This window comes from Rhinopithecus roxellana, chromosome 2, assembly GCF_007565055.1.
Source record: "Rhinopithecus roxellana isolate Shanxi Qingling chromosome 2, ASM756505v1, whole genome shotgun sequence".
NCBI classification, from domain to species: Eukaryota; Metazoa; Chordata; class Mammalia; order Primates; family Cercopithecidae; genus Rhinopithecus; species Rhinopithecus roxellana.
In genome coordinates, this window is record NC_044550.1 from 141,653,506 (window position 1) to 141,677,916 (window position 24,411).

Below are 24,411 nucleotides of genomic sequence, written 5' to 3' on the forward strand. Positions count from 1 at the left end.
GGAGAAACCATTGTAAGAAGGGAGATGAAAGATGCGGCAGCCAAATAGTTTTCAATACACAAATATTCTTAAAGTATGGATGTTCTATCCCAGTTGTCATCTTTAAGAAACACAAGTGCTACATATTGTGGACTTTCAGAGTTAACTGCTCTTACAGGAATCTACTTTTAGGCTGAAAGGAAGACTATTCTGCTATACAGAAATGCTTCTCTCCCAGAATTGAAGTTCCATCTCTGCAGAGGGACTTCTACTAACATAATATTCTTAGGTTTTCTCTGCTTTCCATCCTTTATTCTTCCTCAGGGTGGGTTTGGAAGGAGGACCTGAGCATGCATTCCTGAGCTCCTTCCTCTTCTACTTCTCTTGGAAGTGAGCCCACCTGCAGAGAGAAAATTAACCATTGCTCTCAGAAAGGGGAGAAGCCTGCAGGGGAGACCTGGCCATGACTAGATGTGTGTCTACAGTAGAAAGCCCACTTGCCTGTACCTATAAGGCATGTTCTAAAATATTAGCATTAGGAAGCCACTTATTTGCAGCTATTAGCCATGCTCATAATATTAACATCATCAATAATAGTGGTGATGTTTGGGTTCTGTTTTGTTTCTCAATTGGTTCAAAACATAGGCAAGGGCTGGGCGCAGTGGCTCATGCCAGTAATCCCATGGAGGCCAAGGCAGGTGGATCAGCTGAGGTCAGGGGTTCCAGACCAGCCTGGTCAACATGGTGAGATTCTGTCTCCACTAAAAATACAAAAAGTAGCCGGGCGTGGTGGTGCGCACCTGTAGTCCCAGCTACTTGGGAGTCTGAGGTATGAGAATCGCTTGAACCCAGGAGGCAGAAGTTGCAGTGAGCTGAGATTGTGTCACTGCACTCCAGCCTGGGTGAGACAGCCAGACTGTCTCAAAAACAAAACAAAACAAAACAAAACAAAACAAAACAAAAACACGGGCAAGGAAAAGTGGTGTTGATTAGTGGTTCCTGCTATGATTAGAATATTTGTCTCTTCCAAAACTCATGTTGAAATTCAGTCCCCAGTATGGCAGTGTTGACAAATGTGGCCTTTAACAGGTGATCAAATCATAAGAGCTCTGTCCTTGTGAATGAATGAATTTATTAATAGATTAATGGATTCATGGGTTAACATGGGAGGGGAGCTGGTGACTTTGTAAGAAGAGAGGCCTGAGCGAGGATGTTAGTACACCCAGTCCCCTCCCCATGTGATGCCCTGAGCCACCTTGGGACTCTTCAGAGATCTCCCCCCAGCAAGAGGGCCCTCACCAGATATGACCCCTCCACCTCAGACTTCTCAACCTCCACAACAGTAAGAAACAAATTTGTTTTCTTTATAAATTACTCAGCTTCAAATATTCTGTTATAAGCAACAGAAAGCAGACTAATACAGGCCCCCCACAAGCCTCAGCAGATGATCAGCCAGTAGAGGGTTTCATCTGATAGAAAATATGTTTTCACATTGTTTTCTACTTATCTTTCATGTTAGCATTTCCTTCACCTTGCATTGGATTAAAAGAAACATCTTAGTATTCAGCTTTGGACTTACGTAGACAGATAGGCTGCAGAATCATATGACTGTGAAATGGGACATCATTTGGCCTTGACATTTTGCCTTAGGCCTTGCACACTCCTCTTCATTCACTCAGAGGTCCAAGACTGTCCACATTTCCTTTTACTCTTACTGCGGTGTACATTCTCAGGATTGTATTGGAGAATATTGAAGTGTCTAAACCTGGCACAGTGGCAAACACCTGTAATCCCAGCTATTCCAGAGGCTGAGGTGGGAGGATCACTTGAGCTGAGGAGTTGGAGGCTGTAGTGTGCTGTGATTGAGCCTGTGAATAGCCACTGTACTCCAGTAGGGCAACAGAGTGAGACCTCATCTCTAAAAAGAGGTGCAAAAAATGAAATAAAAGCTTCTTTATCTGGATAGCAGTTAGATGGACTTGAAATTGGCAATGAGACTCTGTGCTTTGATCTTTAATTGTGAGGTCAGCCAAGAAGGGCATGGCCACGATTAAATTAAATATTAAAACTAAAGAGAAGGAGAGAGATGCCAAGAAGGGAAAGTCAGCTTCTAACTCCCTTGATCTGCAGCTAAGAAGTTTGTGAATCAGTATTTGTGGAAGAATATAGTTGAGAGTTTACAGTATCAATGAGATACCAATAAATGAGGACATGTATCTGTGACCATAACACATAATCAATAAAGTAAGGCCCTAACATTAATTTTTCCCCAACTTTTTCATCCACATTATCAAATCTGATCCTTACTTTGTGAAGTAGATAATATCATCCCCATTTTAAGAGTTTGGCAAACCGAGGCCCAGTGGGATAGAGTAACTTGCTCAAATTTCTCCAGCATGTTAAAATCAGATTCAAACCAAAGGAGGTCAGGAAACGCCACCACAAAATACATTTTGGTATGCTGATTACTTTGAACTGGAGGGCACTTGGAGAACAGTAGTGCAGGCAGAGGTCTTCTCTGAGCTCCCCTTATCCGCCTAAAGACGGATCCTCCAAAAGGAATGCAACCGTTATTTCCTCTCCTTGGGAATCTTATCAACCAGGGAAGATGAATTTCCATCATTAGAAAAGAGACTACAGATTAACTCCATGCCCTGACGATAGCCTATTCTTCTGAGGGGTGCAGAGTCTTGTAACCTGCACAAGAAGATAAGCTTTATTCACCCTGTATTTCCTCCCCTCACCTTCCCATTCCTTGTGTCTCCACCACCCACTAGAAGCCCCAAGCCTCTATTCCTTTCTGTAGCTCTGGATACTATATAAACTTCAATCATCTGATCCCTCTTTGAAACTCATATTTTGTAGAACTCCCATGTGTATGTATGTAATTAACTATGGTTTTCCTTCTGTCAATATGTCAATTTAATTTGTAGCCCAGCCAAGGAACCTCATTCCTTGTGTCTCCACCACCCCCTAGAAGCCTCAAGCCTCTATTCTTTTATGTAGTTCTGGATGTTATATAAGCATCAATCATCTGACCCTTCTTTGAGACATAGTTTGTAGAACCTATGGGTATGCACATAATTAAACATGGTTTTCCTTCTGTTAATCTGTCATATGTCCGTTTAATTTGTAACCCAGCCAAAGAACCTAAAAGAGAGAAATTTTTCATTCCCCTACAAAACCTGTGTTTTCTGACTCGAAGTACAGTGGTCTTTTTACTCTATTACTACTGCCTCTCAGCCTATATACTTGAGAATAAACTGAAACGTTAATATATTTTAAAAGAATTGGATAAAACAGCTGGGCTTGTCATAATTGAATTTTCTTATTGAATGTATGGTGGACAACATAATGGATTTCATGACATGATTTGAAAGGTGACTAACACTCCTTTGGTTCTGTGATGCACAACAATAAAAAAAGTAATGCAGGCCAGCTGCGGTGGCTAATGCCTGTAATCCCAACACTTTGGCAGGTCGAGGCAGGCAGATCACCTGAAGCCAGGAGATCGAGACCAACCTGGCGAACATGCTGAAACCCTGTCTCTATTAAAATACAAAAAATTAGCCAGGAGTGGTGGTGGGTACCTGTAGTCTCAGCTACTTGGGAGGCTGAGGCAGGAGAATCGCTTGAACCCGAGAGGTGGAGGTTGCAGTAAGTCAAGATTGTGCCACTACACTCCAGCCTGGGTGACAGAGTAAGACTCTGTCTCAAAAGAAAAAAAAAAAGAAAAAGAAAATAATGGTGATGTAGTATCATTTGAGAGACATTAGGGCCTACTTCATAAATCTTTGTCATTCATATTTGAAAATTATACTGTTGAGGATATGTCTAACTGTGTTGTGCATGGGTAGCTGAAGCCTGATATTGGCTATGTTCCATTTTATCTACATTTAAGTGGGGATTAGGACATTTAACCCCAGTAAATGGAATCCTAGTGCTCTAGGGTACATGGAGGATATTCCAGAGCATTCAGTTGCTTAAGTGAAGAATTGTTTGTCTGAACTCTAATGAAAGAGAGAACGAGGTTTTGAGTGACACTGGCTAGGTGGAGGCCTGGAAAATAACTTGGTGGTTGTTGGTAATGAAGAGAAGACCCAGCCTTAGGTACCAGAATGTCAGCAGGTACCCATAGCTAACACCTAATTAACTCCACATCTGTCCTCTGTTGTTCCTGGCCCCTTGCCCTTACTCCCACAATGCCTGAGGCTCTCCTTTCTGCATACCCCCAGCATCTTAAACAATCTAGGCTCTCTCTGCTCTCCTCTGTCCATGCATCCTGAAAGTCCAAGTCTACCCTAAAACCCATGCACCAGCACCATCTCCTAGTAGGACTGAGGACGGGGGAGCTTCCATGGGAGAAGTAATAGCCCCTGAAATGCACATAACTCTCGATGCCTTGTAAAGCCCTTTCATTTATAATAGCTTATTTGAAGTTCACAATTTATCCATGAAGCGGGCAAGGAATATACTGATTCTGTTTTATGGATGTGAAAGTTGAGGTTCTCAGAAGTTAAGGTAAGTGGTAGAACCACCACCATCTACCACATCTTTAGGATCCTTCCTCCTCCATAGTGATTTGTAAACCTCTACCAAAGGCTCTTAAATGTCCATGGGAATAACTCCACACTGATGATAAAATAAATTCCCCTCATTGTAAAGCAATTTTTAAAAAACCCATAAATTTATATTAAGTCTATTGAAGCTAACACTGTATTCAAATGCAATAAAATAGCTATATAAATGCTTTGCTTAAAAAGACTGCACTCTAATTAAGAAGATTGTTAAAAGGACGGAGCATATGAATGCATCTATTACACAGGATTTACTAGAACTCATTGTACCACAGCAATAAAGTGGGACCAGCTGTTGCCTGGAACATGGAAACAGCCTTATGAAGTAGAAACTGGAGATTATAATGATTCTTGTTCAAAACGAAGGTGCTTGCACATTCTCTGGATTCTTTCTTACACTTTATTTCATTCAAGATGCATTTTGTGTATTTTATGCATCTTCTGTGTCCCAGCTTCTGCATTTGTGGGCAAGCTATCCTTGAATATCCATTTCATGCTTTAATTTGCAGGGCTAAAGACTCTTTGCAGTATTGGCTCTTTCAGCCTCTGTAAAATGACATCTTTGTTTAAAAAGCGTTTTTGTTTTTGATGGCTACAAATCTGAGAGACTCCATTTCCAAAAGTCCAGTGCCTGTCTGCATTTTTGGGTGTGGGATTCATGATGACTGTAAAGTGTTCTTCCTTTGTTTACACTCCTTTTGCTGTCTCCGACTTTAGCTGACACTTGGCTCCACGCCATGGTCATTGGCTCTTGTGCCTCTGCTCTATTAGTGAGGCATCTTGTCAACGTGGTGGGCCAGCAAGTGTCCTGGTGAGATTTTATGCATTCCCTCTCTATGACATTAGGATGCTGGATGAAAAAGGTAGAAGAGAGGTCTGTGCTGGGACTAAGTGCCTGGTGGTAAAGGTTGAGTATTACAATCCACACAGCAAGACAAGGCTCTCATCCTGCCTCCTTTAAGAAGCAATCCCCAGTGGCCGACAGTCACTAGTTTCCCCGGAGGAGTCATCTCAGCACTTTGAGATCCAGTTTGTCTTACGGTACTCTCCATGATGCTCTCTGGGTATAGAGCATTTTTCTTCTGGTGATATCATGTCTGGGTGTGGAAAGAGGAGTCACTGACTCTGGCTTCACGCTTAGGGTGCTATCTTAAGTTCAGCATAGAAAAAAGAAAACCATTGCAAATATAATATTTCAAGCAGAAAGAGATTGGCGTCGTCTAGGAAATTCAGTGCTCATGACATTTTAGAAGAGAAGGAGTAGTAAAAATCAGCTTCTGGTCTTTTGGTTTCAAGATCAACCACTGTTGCTATAAGCTAGAGGTCAGAAAACCTGACCTCCTGCCACCTCTGCTCCAGACACTGGTGACCAGGGAGTGGAGTGCAGAGCCCAGTTGTTGCCACTTGCTTTTGTTGGCACATTCTTGTCTGCTGTCATAGCCGTGGGAAAACAGTCTCCACCTCTCCTCTGCCTTCCAAATAGCATGAAAGTGCATTTCACTGGCAGAATTTAAATCTCACCCAAAACCCAGGCTGCCTTCAAGACCCTTAGAGGAAACACAAATGGGGGTAGGAGTAGATGTCTACTGTCAACAGATAATATCTAGTATGGCACTTTGGTTGCTGTTTAGTGGCTTTTTTTTTTCTTTTTCCCATAGGAGGATAAGGTGAGATTCCTTCACAAATGGTGGCTCCAACTGGAATTCATTGTCCCAAATTCTAAGAATTCCTGAAGAAAGATCCAAAAGTAATATGGCTCAAGATTTTTGAACTGCCCAGGCCCTACTCAGGCTTTTGGATGGCTTGCCCATCTCAAAGGTTTGTTTGTTCAGTGTTCAATAGGGTGCAGGCAAAGAAACAGCATTTGGAATCATAAGACGAGGGTTTGCATTTCACCTCTACCTCTTTCTAGATCAAAGGCATTTCACTGGCAGAACTGAAATCTCACTCAGAACCCTGGCTGCCTTCCAGATGCTAGGAGGGTAGGAGTGGATGTTTACTGTCAGTAATATCTAGTGTGCCACTTGGGTTGCTTTTGGGGAGTACAACCTTTTGGCTTTCCTGAGCCACACTGGAAGAAGAAGAATTGCCTTGGGCCACATGTAAAATACAGTAACATTAATGATAGCTGATGAGCAAAAAAGACCTCATAATGTTTTAAGAACATTTACAAATTTGTGTTGGGCAGCATGCAAAGCCATCCTGGGCTGCATGTGGCCTGTGGGCCATGGGTTGGACAAGCTTGTTCTAGGTGTTCATTTATTATTTCTGAGCCTAAGTTTCTCATTCGAACTATGAAGAAAGTGATTGGATTATTGCTAGAATCCAGGGGAAGAATGGATTTGTAAACTGTAAAGCTTGTTGTGGTGACTGAGAGTGCAAGTGGATGATAGGTCTCAGCTGTATTCCTGGCCTGATGTGGCTCTTAGCCTAAGAAAGTCATCTCATCCAAGGGCATGCCCTCTTTCTGGGGCAGCCTGTATTCAATGACCAGGGATAAAAGAAGGGATACAAATACCCCAGCCTCCTAAAGGACCCTCCAGCTCTTGAGCTCCTCATGGTATCAGATGAGTATTCTACTGGAATGTCATCACAGTTCAAGTTCTCTCTCTGCCCTCTCCTGCATCCCTTGCCCTGTGATCCAGGGGACGGATGCTGATCCAGAGGACACTCCCCGCAGAACCTCCTTGCACACAAATTTCTGTCTGGGAGTCTGTTTCCTGGGAAACCCAAACATCAACACTGGTTTGGCAGAAAAGGAATTTATTAAAGGATAATAAGTAGCTCGTAGGATCTCTAGGAAGGCCAGCAAGCCAGGCGTGGAGAATGTGTTCTGAGAAACAAAGCCTCAGATCACTCCCTAAGATAGCTCCCCGTGGAATCTACAGAGCAAGGTGGGACTCCTAAAGTGGGGGAAATCTTCAAATGTAGGAAGGAGATTCAGATACTGGAATCAACAACAAAAGAAAAGGCAAATGCCTGGGAGGGCTCATTGTGATGTTAGTTATGGAAATATTTGGTAATGGATCCTTGCAAAAGTACAATTATACTTTACTAGAGGTCTTTGTAGGGGTCATAATCTTAACCCACAGTTAATTTACCAGATCAGTAGAAGAGCTATTTTTAGTTGGAGAATGGTGCACTTCCTTTGGAAGCAGAACGTCTGGACCAAGAATAGGTGCACAGTAAATAATCAAAAAATGAATCCTAAATACTCGGTTTCCCTAGGGTTCAGATCCACCCTTTTCTTTTCTGTACAACACTGTTATTAGTTGATGTTTCTCAGTCCCCTGGCTTCAATACCATCTTGATGATGGTGAATGCAACATTCATAGCACCAGCCTTAACCTCTCTGCTGAACTTCAGATTTATAGATTCAAACCTCTCCCCTTTAATACCTAAAAGACATTAATTAAACCAAAACAGAAATCTTCACTCTGCCCCCAAATCTGTCTCCCCCACCACTCTTTCATTTGGGAAATTCACACTGCCCTGAGTCAGGTTGGGGCTTCATGCTTCCTGCCTGTGGCTAATAAGCCCTATTGGAAAAGATTCTTTAAATTCATTCACTTTTCTCCTTCTGCATTATGCCCTCCTGAGTTACCAGCCACTATCAAACTTGCACTATTACGTCAGGCTCTGCATGAACTCCCTGCTTCCACTTCCCCATTTAATCCATCCTTTACCAAGAGCGTCATGTAATCCACCTTTGACTCTAAGTTGATTTAGAATAAAATCTAAATTCTCAGCTGTCTATGATGACTACTCACAAACCCAGTGCTCCAGCCCTGACATGGCCTCCCCCTGCCACCCCATCCCACCTCTCTGACCTCAATCTTCTACAGTGCTGCCTCTGTCCATTATCCTGTTCCAATCACACCCACCCCTTTTAGCTACGGGGCCTTTAGCTACAGGGCCTTCTGTGCTCAGAAGGTGCTGCCTCCAGATTGTGCGAGGCTGGCTCCATCTTTCAATCAAGCCTCAACTCAAATGGCCTCCTGGAGAGGCCTTGCTCATCACCCAATTTAAAATTGCCACTTTTCTCTCCAGTTTTTCTATTAGATCTCTCTATTATATTTTCTTCACAGCATTTACTACCATTTGAAACTATCTGAATGTTGATTTATTGTCCTCCTCCACTAAAATACGAACTTTTTGAAAACTCCAACTTTGTCTCTCTTATTCATGCTGCAGCCCAAGTGTCTAGATCAGTACCTGGCATGTAGTAGGCATTCCATACATATTTCTAGAAGAAATTAACTTTATTCATCAACCTGTCTTATTTACAAAAATCTAGAGTGGGACTTTTTAACCTGGGTCCATGTACCTCCAACCTGTGAAGAGAATCCAGGGACCTTGTGAACTTAGATGGGAAAAAAAAAAATCACAAGCTTATTTCACTAATTCCTAACTGAACCTAAACCACAGTAGTATTACCAGTACACATAACTTTATTATCAATGTCAATCATAGGCATTTTCACATTACATTACGATATGCATCAGATATGTCAAGATACCATTTATATTCATTGCTGCTTCAAAATTGTGATAGTTATTAGGTTCACAGATAGAATGATATTTAATGCATTAATAAAGAACAACATAGAGTACTATACCATACGAATTTTCTAATTACTTTTAAAAATCTAATTAAAAGCTAAAGAATAACACAAATTTTAAATTAATTGATTTCCATTGTAATCCTATATATTTTATTTTATGCACTTAAAAACATTGATCTGGCTGGGTGCAGTGGCTCATGCTTGTAATCCCAGTACTTTGGGAGGCCAAGGTAGATTGCGTAAGATCAGGAGTTCAAGAGCAGCCTGGGCAACATGGCAAAACCTCATCTCTACAAAAAATACAAAAAGCTAGCCAGGTGTGGTTGCGTGTGCCTCCGGTTTCAGCTAGGAGGCTGAGGTGAGAGGATTGCATGAGCCTGGGAGGCAGTGGTTTCAGTGAGCCATGATTGTACCACTGCACTCCAACCTGGGTGACAGAGTGAGACCTCCTCCCCGCAAAATAATAATAATAATAATTTAAAATCTCACAATCTGAGGAGGTGTCTATGGGCCTTACTAGACCACCGAAACAGGGCACGTAGAAGGTTAATGTATAGAACTGAACTGTCAAATATGGTAGCCACTATCCATGTGTCCTTTAAAAAGTTATTATTATTATTATTTTAGAGACAAGGTCTCACTACATGACTTTATTATCAATATAAATCATATAATCAATATAAATCAATCACCCAAGTTGGAGTGCAGGTGGCATGATCATAGCTCACTGCAGCCTTGAACTCCTAGGCTCAAGCAATCCTCTTATCTCAGCCTCCCAGGTAGCTAGGACTACAACCTTGTACCACTCTGCCCTGCTAATTTATTTTCTATTTTAGTTTTTTGTAGAGACAGGGGTCTCACTATGGTGCCCAAGCTGCTCTTGAACTTCTGGTCTCAAGAGATCCTCCCAACTTGGCTTCCCAAAGCACTGGGATTATAGGCATGAACCACCATACCCAACCCACATGCAGTTATTTATATTTAACTTTAAATTAATTGAAATTAAATAAAATTCAAAATTTCAATCTTGAGTAACACCAGTTGCAATATATGTGACTGGGGAGTTTCCAATGCTCAATAACCACAAGTGGCTAGTGGCTGCAATGGTGGGCAGTACAGATTCAGAATATGCCCATCATATTCTGGAGTTCAGTGCTTAATTTCTGATTTGCCTTTTTACTGCCATAATTTGTCTCTTCTCCATGCCCAATATTACGGAGTACATATTCAAACAGTAATATTAGGGATGGGATGGGGACAAAGTGACTTTCTCTTAAGATTCTTGCTGCTTTCCTTTTTCATCTAAACCTTTACTGCATCTCCAATCTCTGACCTCTCCCATGATTCTGAGAGTAGAGCCAGCCAGGACAGTCCAGCAATGCTGTACCTCCTTTGCATCCTTCTCAGGCTCCTATCTTGGTCCAGACCAGAGGATGTAACTAAGAATATCAAAGACAGGGTGAAGAAACTCAGACTGGGACAAATGGAGCCACAGGCTCTGCTCTCAGGAGGCCTGCTATACCTGTCCCCTGGCCCTACAGGGAAGAATGGCCATGCTAGGGTATATTGTGGATCTGTCCACCAAGCTGGAGCCTGAAAAGGAGTCCCAGAGAGTCCAGAGTGCCAGAGAGGGCTGAGGTGGGGCTGAGTCAGCCGGGAGGATCTTGAACCCTGTCCAAGCCAGGAGAAAACAGACCACAATTGCCCTAGCTGCATACGTCAGCAGGACACTTCCTCTAAGCAGCCTGTGTCAATAGCAGTCCAATCACCCCCACAAATGCCAGCTAGCTCACAGCTATGGACTAGCACAATTCGAGAGGCCTCCCTCTCCCCCACTGGCCCAAAGTACCTTCCTTCCACATTCCCAGATACCATCTTAGAGAGAACCAGGAAGAATACTGCAAATTGGAAAAACTGACTCACTCAGAAAAGACTGCTTACTGGAATAGCCTGAGTCTACCAGATTGGTCTAAAATTCAGTTTACCAGAATCTCTCATTAGTCAGTGGTGTGGGGGTTAGGAAACATTTAAAGACCATAAAATTATAGAGAGTTAAGATGCTACATTTTCTTTGCACATCTGAGCCTAGTGTGAGTAAGTCTGAGACTGAACTCTACCTGTCCTGAATCATGCAGACCACTTGGCTGGGCAAAATATGGCCGTAAACATCTTCTGGCACTTGGTAAATTAGTTTCTTGTAAGTCTTCCTTAACTAAGGGGAGTGGGGAGTTTTCAACTCCTGGAGTTGTATTCCAACATCATTGTACTCTTTTCACCTTCCTGGGCTCCTACAGCAAGATAGCCCAGGAGCCCCTGGTCTTCTAGTCCCCCAACATTGCTTCTGGCCAACCTTACCTCTGTGATGCTGGACACTGAAGGGGCCAGTGGCCTGCTGCTTCAAAACAGTGCAAGCAAAATGCTTTGTCTATGGGTGCTGGAGATAAAGATGTAGATGATCATCAAAGTCTTGCTTCTCCTTGTTAGCGGTGGAGCGTGAGTGTGTGTAGGATGTGTAGGAAGGAGGTGGCTGGAGAATAGAATCAGCAGAAAGTAGAGCACATTGCTCAAGGTGAGGTCTCCTGGCTTGGAAAAACCTAGAGCCATTGAAAATTTCAGCTCAGTTCCTTTCCCAAGTGGAGTACTACTGGCTTTCTTTCCAACTCTAACTCATTAGAGCATCAAAACTCAAGTTAATTGGCTAGTAGCTTTAATTGTGCGTGTATATATGTTCTGCTTTGTACTGAGTTGAAGAGTATCCTTCCAAAATTTATGTTCACCAGGAATCTCAGAATGTGATGTTATTTGGAAATAGGGTCTTTGCAGTTTCCATTAGTTAAGATGAGGTCATACTGCATTAGTACTCCCTAAATTCCATACGACTAGTGTCTTTGTTATAAGAGAAGGGCTGGGTGCGGTGGCTCATGCCTATAATCCCAGCACTTTGGAGGCCGAGGTGGGTGGATCACAAGGTTAGGAGATTGAGACCATCCTGGCTAACACTATGAAATCTTGTCTCTACTAAAAATACAAAAAATTAGCCAGGTGTGGTGAAGGGTGCCTATAGTCCCAGCTACTTGGGAAGCTGAGGCAGGAGAATGATGTGAACCCGGGAGGCAGAGCTTGCAGTGAGCCGAGATCGCACCACTGCACTCCAGCCTGGGTGGCAGAGTGAGACTCTGTCTCAAAAAAAGAAAACAGGAGAAAACACACATGCATGCACCTACATAGACACACACAAAAATACACATACACACAGAATGCATGTGATGATAAAGGCAGAGAATGCAGTGATGTGTCTACAAGCCAAGGAATGCCAGCCACCTCCAGAAGCTAGGAAGAGGCAAAGAAGGATTTTCCTAGTTTCAGAGGGTGGATGATTGCAGATTTCTAGCCCCCAGAAATTTGAGACGATAAATTTCTGTTGTTTTAAGGCACTTAGTTTGTGGAACTTGGTACAGCAGCCCTGGGAAACTAACACATGCTTATAAGGGGTCAGAATGATAGAACACTTAAATAAGCCCAGGCTAAATAGGAACACCAGTCTTCAACAATAACACCCTCTAACATTTAAAGGGGCCCAAGTGTAAAGTCTAGAGCAATTGTTACTAGAAGGTCCAACCTGCCCCTGCCTTATTCTGCAGCTCTCATACCCCATTCCCAGTCCAAGACCCTTTAATCCAAGCACATTGTTTCCCCTCCTTAGTTCCTCTTTCACCTCTCCTGTCCAAGAAGAGCACAACACCCAAAACACTGTTCCCGGCCAGGTCCTACTCTGCACTGACAGCCCCCTGGGGAATGTATTTCCTCTACTTCCTTTCAGGGTTTCTCAGGCTAATCTGACTGCCAGGCAGCTTCCTTGCCTTAGAGAATGGGTGGGTCGAGGGTTGGGGCAGGGGCGGAAGTTAAGCAGGAAGGGGAAGAAGGCAAGCTCTGGCCACTACCCAGGAAACATTTTTATCCAACCATCACCATCTTCACTGTGACTAAAAAAATACCTTTTTGTTTCCTTTGAAGGAATAATGTAATTGATGAAGCAGATACATAGAGCTCAAGTCTTCAGAAACCTCTGCGGTATTCATTGAATGAGAAGCTCACACTCCTTCTTGATCATCTATTACTCACTCATGGACCATCACAGTTTGCTTTCCTCTAACTGAAGGTCTAGGAAGGAAATCAGTTGGAAGATGAGAAGGGGACTAAAGATGAAATACTGAAAGAGGAATCTTCTTCCCGTCTCCTCTCTCCCCTGTAAGTATTTGATGCAATGTCAAATAATGTTAATTACGAACTATAATATGAAGGTGCATCAAATGCACAATGTTTTTCTAAGAAAATATATTATAGCCACTTTACAACTCAGGCCATAATTAAGTGGATTAAAGAGGAAAGTATGAAATACAGAGCAGGAACTTTCCTTAGAGGTTTAAAAAGAGAAAAATGTGGATATCAGTAGGGACTTCCTTTAGAGTTCCTTTTGAATAACATGATTTATATTACTTTTTTAAAAGAATATTTTTAACTGCCTGGCTCCCTTTGTATTTTTTAAAAGGCTGTGGAGATGTATGGCTAGGTCTTGGGGAGACACAGTAATTAGAGACATAAGAATAGCTAGCACAGTTTCTCATATGGAAAATGTCTCAACTGTGGTCATCACGACATGGGTTTGGGAATACGCCACCTCATTCCACAAGACAAAGTTGGGAGAAAATATCTTAGTCATAGGGATGTAGAAGTGAATTCCCCAAAAAACAAAACACATGCTCCTCTGTACACCTTTGAAAATACCACATTTATCATAGGCCACATTTTATTTATAGAATGCTGTGTTATCTGCCTCCACTTGAAATGAGAGACCTAGAATAAATATTTTTTAGTCAATGAGTTTTGGATTTTACGTTTTCCCAAGTTTTCAACTTCCTTGATTACTCACGTGGAAAGCATTCTAAGGAGAGAGATTTCAGGGTTGTTTACTATGATGAACAGACTCTAAGTAGCCTCATGATCCTTGTCTCCTGGAATTTACGTCCTTGTATAATTGCATAATTCCCTCTCTTTGAGCATAGTTAGACCCCGTGACTTGCTCCTAACCAATAAAATATGGCAAAACTGGTGGGATATCACTCCTCTAATCATGTTACATTATGTAAGACTGCCTTGTTAGCAAACATGCTATAGTGTCTTGCTTTCCTTGACAAGTTTGAGGAATCAAGTTCCCATGAGTTGTATAGCTGCAAGAAAATGAATAACAACTAAATAAATAAACTAAATAAGCTTGGAAGCACACCATTCCCCAGTTGAACCTCCAGATGAGAACCTAGCCCTGTATGACACCTTTATTGCAGCCTTTTAGAGGACCCAGATTAGCTGTGCTGGAAACTGTGACATAATAAATGTGTGTTGTTTTAAATCACTAAGTTTGTGGTAATTTGTTGTGTAGCAGTAATTTTTTAAAAAGTGATACACTTGCTTTTGCTAACTTACTTTTCTGACATAGTATTCTTGTACTGAGTTTATCTCTCCAAGAGTTTGAAAACTCTTGGTCTTTTGTTGTTTTCATGATCAATGTATATTACATCCACCTACACCAGGATACTCTTTTCTTTATCGTAGAAGTGACTCAGGTCACAGCATTAAAGAAGAGCCTTGTATGAACAACAGTATTTCTCATTCTGCCCATATTTCAAGCCATCTTGTGATTTTCAGCAGAAAGTAATTCTCACACTCCTCCTTAGAATGGAGCTTGAACTTTGTTCAAAAACCCAATCTGACTGCTGGTGGGACTAAAAATTGATTGAAACTTTCTGGAGGGCATGGTTGTAATACATATCTAAGCTCTAAGCATATGCATGCTGTTTGGCTTAAAATTCCCTTTCTAGAAATTTTTCTCAAGAATATAGTCAGACAAGTGTTCAAAGAAGTAAGATAAGGATGTGCACTACAGTTTTGGGTTATTATTATTATTATTCGTGTATAAATTTAAGGGATATGAGTGCAATTTTGTTACATGGCTATATTGTGCAGTGGTGAAGTCTGGGTTTTTAGTGTATCCATAACCCAAATAATGTACATTGTATCCATTAAGTAATTTTTCCATCGTCCATTCCCCCTCAACCCCTCACCCTTCAGAGTTTCCACTGTCTATCATTTTATACTTTATGTTTATGTGTACACATTTTTAGCTTGCACTTATAAGTGAGAACATGTGATATTTATCTTTCTGTGTCTGAGTTGTTTCACTTAAGATAATGGCCTTCAGTTCCATCCATGCTGCTGCAAAAGATATGATTTCATTCCTTTTTATGGCTGAATTGTATCTCATTGTGTACATATATCACATTTTCTTTATCCAACCATCCATTGATTAACACTTAGATTGATTCCATATCTTTGTTATTGTGAATAGTGCTGCGATGAACATACGAGTGCATGTATCTTTTTGACATAATGATTTCTTTTCCTTTGTGTAGATACCCAGTAGAGGGACTGCTGGAACAAATAGTATTACTATTTGTAGTTCTTTGAGAAATCTCCATACTATTTTCCATAGAGATTGTGCTAATTTATATTCCCAACAGTGTATAAATGTTCCCTTTGCTCCATATCCTTGCCAACATCTATTTTTTTTTCTTTTTAATAATAGCCATTCTAACTGGTATAAGATGATATCTCATTGTAGTTTAAATTTGCTTTTCTTATAGCATTGCTTATGACAGTAAAAAATTAAAACTTGAAAACAACCAAAATGGATCAAATAGGCAGTAGATATTATAACTTAAAAACTCTCGACACAACGGAATACCATGTAGCCATTTAAAACTATGCTGCAGTAGCTGGGGCATGGTGGCACGCACCTGTAGTACTCCCTACTCGGGAGGCTAAGGTAGGAAGATCACTTGAGTCAGGAGCTTGAGGTTACAGGGAGCTGTGATCATGCCACTTCATTCCAATCCGGGCAACAGAACAAGATCTTGTCTCAAAAATAAAAAATAAAAAAAAGAGGGGAAAATAATAACACCTATCTAGTGAGGTGGTTGGGACAGTGACATGAAAGAAAACTATGCTGCTGATACGTAATTTTGGCCATAGGACAATGTAAGCAAAATAAAAAAGAATCTATGAGAGAATGTATAATATGCCCCCCACTTATGTGGTGTACATATGTGTGTAAAATATACATACACATTGAAAATAAAACTATTGTCCAAATGTTAACAGTGATTACACCTGAGTAGCAAAATAAATGCATAATTTTTTTTATTAATTTCCTTGTTATATCTTCTAATGTCTTTACAATGTTCACATGTAATTTATACAAATACAAAACTTCCCAATGTGGATTTTGTTTTTTTTTTAAAATGATGCTCCCTGTTTCTAATTCCTGATCCCTAGAGGGGCTGGGTTCAAAGACCCCATGAACCTGCTATCTGATGTTGAGAAAGTTGTCTGGGCATACTGAGTCTGTATCCTCCCTCTTCCCTTCCCCCAAGAGCTTGCCACATGCACAGGCATCCAGGTATCTCCCAGTCTTTTCCCCCAAGCTCCCCCAACTGACTCATACTTCAACAACCACACTAGCTGAAAAAGATCGTTTTACCAGAGCAATGCGTTTATATCAGTCCCCACATGCTGTACAACAGGTCCAAACTTAATCATCCAAAACTACCCTTGTGCTGGATGTAGGTGACAGAAATTGCTTTGTAGAAATGTTTAAATGCTCAAGGAGTAGAAGGCTGTGAAACCACAATTGTTTGTCCTATAAACATTTATTAGATTACCACTATCATCTGTAGAAAACCATTTACAAAAAATGCACACATTCTGTATTTTTATTGTTCATCTTGAAAATAAAGTTATGTTGTGTTTAATGTGTTTCAGTTTTTGCTTTTATTTTTATCTTCTAGATTCTCCCTTGAAGTACTTTAAGAGTGAAAAGAGATGCAGGAGAGAAAGGTTAGGATGGTCCAGAAAAGGAGAAGAGTAGAGCATGAGAGTGTGGGAATTTACAGTGACTAGGTGTCTGCCATGAGCCAGGGTCTGGGCCAGGTGCTGGGATACACTCCCCATTCATGAAAGAGGCCTCAGGAAGGCTTAGAAAAGACCAAAGACAAGAGAAAAATGGATTAGGGCAAAAAAGAAGATAGCAAAAGGGCAGCAAATGGAGACCTTCTAAGTCCATAGCCATTGGGAAGTCACTAAATAGGAATGCTTTGGAAAGGCAGAAAGGAAGAGAAAAAGTCAAAAAGGAGGGACTCCCTTGTGAGGTTCCTTTTCCCAGTCCAGGATCAAAAATGGGCCCATTTGTTGTTTGGGAGGTCAAAGGTACAGTCTGTGCTCTTGTTGAAATGGGCCATGGGGCTGAAATTATGCAGGAACTGGGGTGAGGTGAGGGCAAGGAAGAGATTAAGAAGAGAGAAGAAAAGTTATTATTTCTAGGTAGTAGCCTAACTGAGTGAGGAAGAGAAAGAAGGGATGGGGAAGACAACAGTAATTCCTTTATATGATACTGAAATCTCCCTTAGTACTTACACCAATAGTAGCAGCTACACTATCAACATTTGTTAGCTTCTTGATACCCAATTCTCTCAGGGTGAAGAGAAAAGGGCCAGGTGGACACCATTCACACAGGGAGTTTTGTTACAGAAGAGGAACCTGAACTTAGGGAACCTGAATCTTTTGCAATAGCAGTAAAAATTCTGCCCTTTGCCTGGAGAGAGGGGGACTATCTCCATTTTCCAAGGCTGTTCACTATACAAACATTCTCGAAAAGATATTTCAGAGCGAAGATACTCAGTGCCTCTTCTTACAAGATGTGCAGAAACTACAGAAACTCACGGAAAATTGCCTCCCAACAAGTTTCTTTCCCAATACACACAACATGCTGACATGCTTGTTCTGGAGTTGGCTGATTATAGAGTCCAGAACTCAGAATAAAGAAAATAAAGAAGGTCATTTTCAAAAACTATAAAGTAGTCAGAGTTAATCTTTACTTTCCCTCTGACCTCTCCAGAATTTCGTCAAATGATTCCTTATTCATTTGGTAATTGAGTCAAGACCCAGTTTCTGCTTTCCTCCCTTTACCCCTCTCAAAGCTCATCTTCTCTGAGTCTTAATCTCTTTTGATTCCATCATGATCTCTCAACAACTTTATTTTTATTTATTTACCAAATACAAATCCACGCTCTGTTTTAAACATTTTACTAATATTAACACATTTAGTGTTTTAACAGTCCTGTAAGGTGGGTACTATATAATGCCCATTCTTCAGTAATGGTTATTCTAATATGATACACACACTTTTGTGAAAATAAGCAGTCATTGCTAAAGTTTTAAATGATTCTAGAACGTTCTAGAAATGCTTTTTGTTGTTGTTGTTGTTTGCTTTTGTTTTTGTTTTGAGACAGGGTCTCCCTCTGTTGCCCAGGTTGGAGTGCAGTGGTGCATTCTTGGCTCACTGCAACCTCTGCCTTCCAGGTTCAAGTGATTCACCTACCTCAGCCTCCTGAGTAGCTGGGACTACAGGAACACACCACCACACCCGACTAATCTATTGTATTTCTTTTTTAGTAGAGGCAGGGTTTCACCATGTTGGCCAGGCTGGTCTCGAACTCCTGACCTTAGGTGATCTACCTGCCTCGGCCTCCCAAAATGTTGGGATTATAGGCACGAGACACCACGCCCGGCCTAAATATGTTTAAAGGACTTGTGAGGAAAATAAGAAGTGAACCTAGCTACTATTATTTGTAGTATAATCATGCATCTCTTAATGATGAGGATACATTCTGAGAAACACATCGTTAGGCCTTTTCATCTTTATGCAAACATCACTGAGTGTACTTACATAAACCTAGATGGCATAGCCTACTACACACCTTGGTTATATGATAGAGCCTATTGCTCCTCGGCTACAAACAGAACCAAATGGATATGAAGATGAGGTTGAAGGCAAACCAGAATTCCTTGGGCCAACTCGAATAAAGCGATCATAAAGTAAAAAGGAAATAGGCAAAACTAGCAGGCAGCCAGAAATGTTTGGTGCTCCAGTTCTAAGAAGTAACTGGAGAAGGAAGTTGATAGAAAGTAGGGAAAGAATATTAATAATGATAATGGTTACCATTTATAGATAATATTCTGTTCCAAGCAGGATTCTCAGTGCTTTGTGTTTATTAGTTCACTTGAGCACAACCCTTTGACTTAGATTCTATTATTGTTATCATCACTATTTTGCAAATGATAAAACTGAGTAACAAGGGGGTTAAGTAATTTGTTCAAGGTCACATGTCTTGAAAGTAGCAAAGCTGATGTCTGAATGTAGGCAATTTGCTCAGAATCTGTACCATTCACAAATTACCATTTATCACCTCTCCTATAGTACAGACTGCCTCTATGTTAGGGCAGCAGCCATGTCAAAAAAAAAAAAAAAAAAATCAACAATCTAAGTTTTTAAAAACATGTCTTTCTTATGCAAAAGGCCAGCACCAGGACTCCTTAACCAGATTGCAATCTCTCCTCAAGCCCTTCCCATGTAGAGATTCTGGAGTCACCATCTTGCTAAGGGCTGTTTGAGAGTTAAAAATACAGACCACTTGAGATCATTCAGAACAGAAAGCAATTCAACTGTTCAAACACTAGTGATTCCTTAAAAATTAAACATGGTAGGGAAAAAATTAAGGTGTTGGGGAGATGTTTCAGATTACCAGTGACTAAAGAGACATTACTGCCAATACAATGCAGATACCTCTTTTTTTTTTTTTTTTTTAAAAAAAAAAAAAAACAGCTATAAGAGATAATTGGAGAACAGTTAAGAAATGACTATGATTATGAATTGGATAATTGATAATAGCAAGGGAATTATTGTTAATTTTCTCAGCTCTGATAACGCTAATGTGATCATGCAGGAAATGTCCCACCATCTTCAGAGATGCCGGGAAGCATTTAGGGTCAAAGTGTCATGATTTCTGAAACCAACTTTCAAATGGTTCAGAAAGAAAAATAGAAAGATTGGTTTGTAAATTAAACATGGCAAATGTTAACAATTGTTAAATCTGGTGGAGGCTAGATAGCTGTGCACGGAAATATTCTTTCAGGTTTTCTGCATGTAATTTTCATAATAATAAGTTTTGGGTGAAAGAGCCTGGGGTGAGGAGACAGTGATTGCTTACAGATTGGCCAAAGAAGGCCGGGAACTTGGCCAATGCGAGGGCCTTCAGGGATGAGTTAAAAAGCTGGGTCTTGACCACATGGGGTTGAATGCAAATTCTTTCTCAATAAAACAGAAATACAGAACTGGACCAAGGACTCAAGGACTGGATGGGAGATTTGGCAGTCCTTCCAATAAAGTTAGCAGTGGGAGGTGTAGTGGTAACAAAATCGTCTGGACTCTGCTGTAAAGTCAAGAAGACCAACCTGAAGTTCCATGTGGAATATGCATGTTCCGGTAATTTTCTGTGAATAACTGGGACCTGTCTGCAGGGTTGAAACCCTCACTCGATGGCTCAGTAGTCCTGTGATCTTGGACAAGTCACTTAACCTTTCTGACACTCAGTTTCCTCTGCTAGTACTCATCTCCTGGAATTGTTGTGTGTGGAGATTAAATAGGACAACGTATACAAAATGCTTAACACAAGGTATGGCCCGCAGTGAGCACTCAACAAACATTGCTCTCATTTTCATTGCACAGGGAGACGGATAGGGTAAAAGAGAAGGCTTGTTTGCCACTGACTGTAGCAGCAAAAACAGCCCAACCCACATCTTCTGCCACTTTGTTTACAATTACATGTATGTTTGGGTTATTTAATTTCTTTCTTTTAAGTGGAACTGTGTGGCCCGGGGTTAGCAGGGATGCTAATGAAGTTAAACAACGGAGATTACGCCCTAGCATGGAAAATAAACATTGAGGTCCCTGCTTCAGTGTTTATCTTCAATGATACCTCATCTTTGCCTGGGTAATTATCTCTCGACAGCAGACAGTTCTCCAGCAGCAACGGATAATTCCATTAACATTACCACTTAAACACAGCCTCTCCAGGCTGCTCAGGTCCCCCGGCTGCTTGCTAAGCCTTAGGGGCCTCATATCATTTTAGAATTAAAATGAGAGAGTAAATTATTCAAGCACATTTGGCTTTTTTGTGAGCAAACTTCTGCACATCCTTGACTCATCATTTCACCCCAAAAGTATTGCTGCTGAGAATATTAATCATAGCAATTCAGTGCTCGCTTTATTATGAAATTTGAGGGTTGGTGATAGTGGAACATTGCTAGTCCTTGGGGAGCTGGTTTCTAATTGTCTGAGGATGAGAAATAGGTGGTAAAGTGTGGGGTGGCCTCCTCTTAAAGGGAAAAGGAAGTTTCATATTTTCTGGAGACTTCCAAATGCCGCAAAAGCTTTCTGGCAAAAAAAAAAAAAAAAAAAAAAAGACCAGATCATGTATATTCTTAGGGGTGATGGTGACCCAGAGACGAAGCAAAACAAAAGAAGCAAATTGAATGAGAAAATCCAGCTAAAATTTCATTATTTAAGATGAGTGTGTACTCTCTGTCTAGGTGTCTGTTCCCCAGCCCTGTCTTTGACTGGTCTCATTGCTGGGTGGCATCTTTAACAGCGAGTGTGCAAGAGCCATTGGCAGCAGTCTCCTATGTGGTTGCAGCCTAACAGTTTATAAGGAGCTTCCCTACACATTGTATCCCAATGGCCTTGCCAGGTTAGTGGTGCACACCCTGTTCCCTGTCACATGTGAGGGCCCTGAGGCCTACAGAGGTAAACTCACTTACCCAACATTGCATGTCAAATATGGTGTAGGAAGGACTTGAATAGAAGTCTTTGGAATCAGAAGATCCTACATGGCTTCTTGAGAAAAGGGAAAACGTTTATCATTCCATTTTCCTGTGCAGAAAGTGCTTCAGGCTTTCTGTCGATGCTAAAGATCTATCTTCTTTCAAAGATAGGAAGTCAGGGTGTCTGCAAAGCACATATTTTCCCACTGGCCTGACCCCAAGTTGACCTTTATACTCCTTTCCACTATCTGTTAATTCCTTGTGTCTGGGTTCCAACGGAAGTGTGGACAGAATGAATGAATGAAGTGAGATAATGCTTGCCTCTCTCACAAAGCTAACACATAGTAGGCTCTCGAAAAATGTTTCTTCTAATTAAAAAGCAGTATTTATTTACTACCTCTGCCAGCAGATTTGGTCAGCAAAGAGGTCAAAGCGTTGACTTGAATTAGGTTTGAAGGTTGGCTGGAATTCAATTACCCATGACCCTCTAGTCTCTCCTGCCAGCCATGATTAATGGAGGCTGGCTAAAGTAGGTTGGGGTTAGTAACACTGCGATCAACCTTTTTTGGAGAATAAAGAAGCTGAAATTATCTAAGAAGCATTCTCAAGCCAGATGAGATTTCTTAGGTGGGAAATAACCTTGTGATTTAGCCCAATAACATCAGGGATCAGATCCAGAGACGAAGGACATGCACAATAAAGCTGGGGAATCCTTGCTCCTAATTTTTTCTCACAATCACAGGGGCCTTGTCGCCCTGCCTGACATGGATAAATTATCATCAAGGGCTGTGGATGGTTTGGATCCAGATTTTTAAACATCTTGCTTGTGGGTATTTGGGACATACAATAGGGAAAAATGTCAATTGAAAATTAGAGAACTGCATCATTTAAAATAAGAAAAGACTCTACTCCGATCATCACCACTTTCCTTTCTCCCAATACAGATTTTTCCCCCTCGGCCTCACCCTAATGTTGATCTAACTGCCTTCTCACAATACATGAAGACCTTGAAAACTCAGGATTCAGCTACAGGTTTCTTTTCATATTAAAACGTTCTTTTGGAGGTGATCTCTTAGAAGATATTTTGAAAATATGATGATAATAATAATTTCTTGCTTGCTTATTTTCTATTATTATTTACTAACCTTTTTGAATAAATTTTCAACTTTTTCCAGTTCTTTTGTTTTTGTCTAGCAATGTCTCATGCAGTAGGTAAGAGAAGCTCAAGGAGACACAACATGTATTTTTCTTTTTTGTTATCATTCTAAGTCTGCACCTCAATTTCTGTCTTGCTTTGTTTTCAGAGCTCAAGTTCTGTAGCCTATCCTAATTTGCAAGGCTGGCTTATGAGACAAGTTAAGGAATCATTAAGGCACCTACCCTTTGCCTCTTCATTGGCCAAGTAGCTTAATTAACTTAGTCGAAATGCAGTTTAGTATTATGAGAGCAATTGCATTTGTGTGTCTTAGTAACTTACCTGTCCTCATGCAATAGTCCACATCCCTCTAATAAAAATATATACATACACATGTGCTTTGACGTATGGATATTCAAGCTCACAAAATAAGCTCAAATTTGAAAAAGATCCAGACTATAGCGACGTTTATTATTTTTAGAGCATTACCTAGTCATTTTGATTAATTCGTTTGGATTGCTTTTTTCCTGCAGCTCCCCAGGGAGAGGTGGGAGGAAAAGGCGGTAAAAACATAAATTTTCTTTGGTTATGAGTTCGCATGTTTAGAACTGTAACATGGCAAATCATTGTGAAATCTTCTAATGGATGCCTGTCTCATGCCAAATAAGCCCAGTACCCAAAGCACATGAAGAAATAATTGAAAGACACTGGACTGAATCCAAAAGGTTGTGGCTAATGTTTCACCTAATCTCTCACCCAGGTCTCTCCTGCCTACTGCTGGCCCTACCCACAAGATGTGAACTTCAGAGCCTTCTTGCAAGTGCTTCTTGGCTATTTGCACCCTCTAATCCCCTGGCAGAAGAACGAGGACTAGTATGAAGCCAAAAGCATAAAAGGGGAAAAGATTAGCCTGCAGAGTAGGAGACTGGCATGTTGGAAGCCAGCACACATCTTCCCCTGAAAGAGTTAATTCGCCCCCAATGGGGGTAGGGACTGACCTGGGAGGGGCCTCAGCCTATGTAGGAAAGGCCCAGGGCCTGGGAGAAGGCCCCACTGGGGCTGGAGGTGACACTGGGTCAGATCCCTGGGATTCTGCATCTTGAGGTGGGTGTGTCTATAAGCTGGAAACAAAAGTTTAAAAAAAAAAAAAAAGCTCATTTTGTTTTCAATTCGTTTTATCTTGGCTCTATCTCAGGCACCACTGACTTCAGACCTTTCAAAGCTAAGGGTGGGGTAGGGTGGGGCTTAGTGAGTTTTTTTCTTAAAGAGAAAGAACAGGGAATGTGCCTTGAACATTCACAATTTGCTTGAACATGATCATAGTCATTAATAAAAACATTGAGCAATATTTGCTTCTATGTCTTTGGAACTGGCATTTGCAATGG

At 41.1% G+C, this 24,411-nt stretch overlaps 1 long non-coding RNA gene across 1 annotated transcript; it reads left to right on the forward strand.

The window, feature by feature from the left end:
* Positions 1-6,257: 6,257 nt before the first annotated feature.
* Positions 6,258-24,163, forward strand: LOC115892513. Its single transcript, XR_004052391.1, has 2 exons — positions 6,258-6,374; positions 23,787-24,163. It is a non-coding gene; the product is annotated as an uncharacterized LOC115892513 (long non-coding RNA).
* The last annotated feature ends 248 nt before the right edge of the window (positions 24,164-24,411 follow it).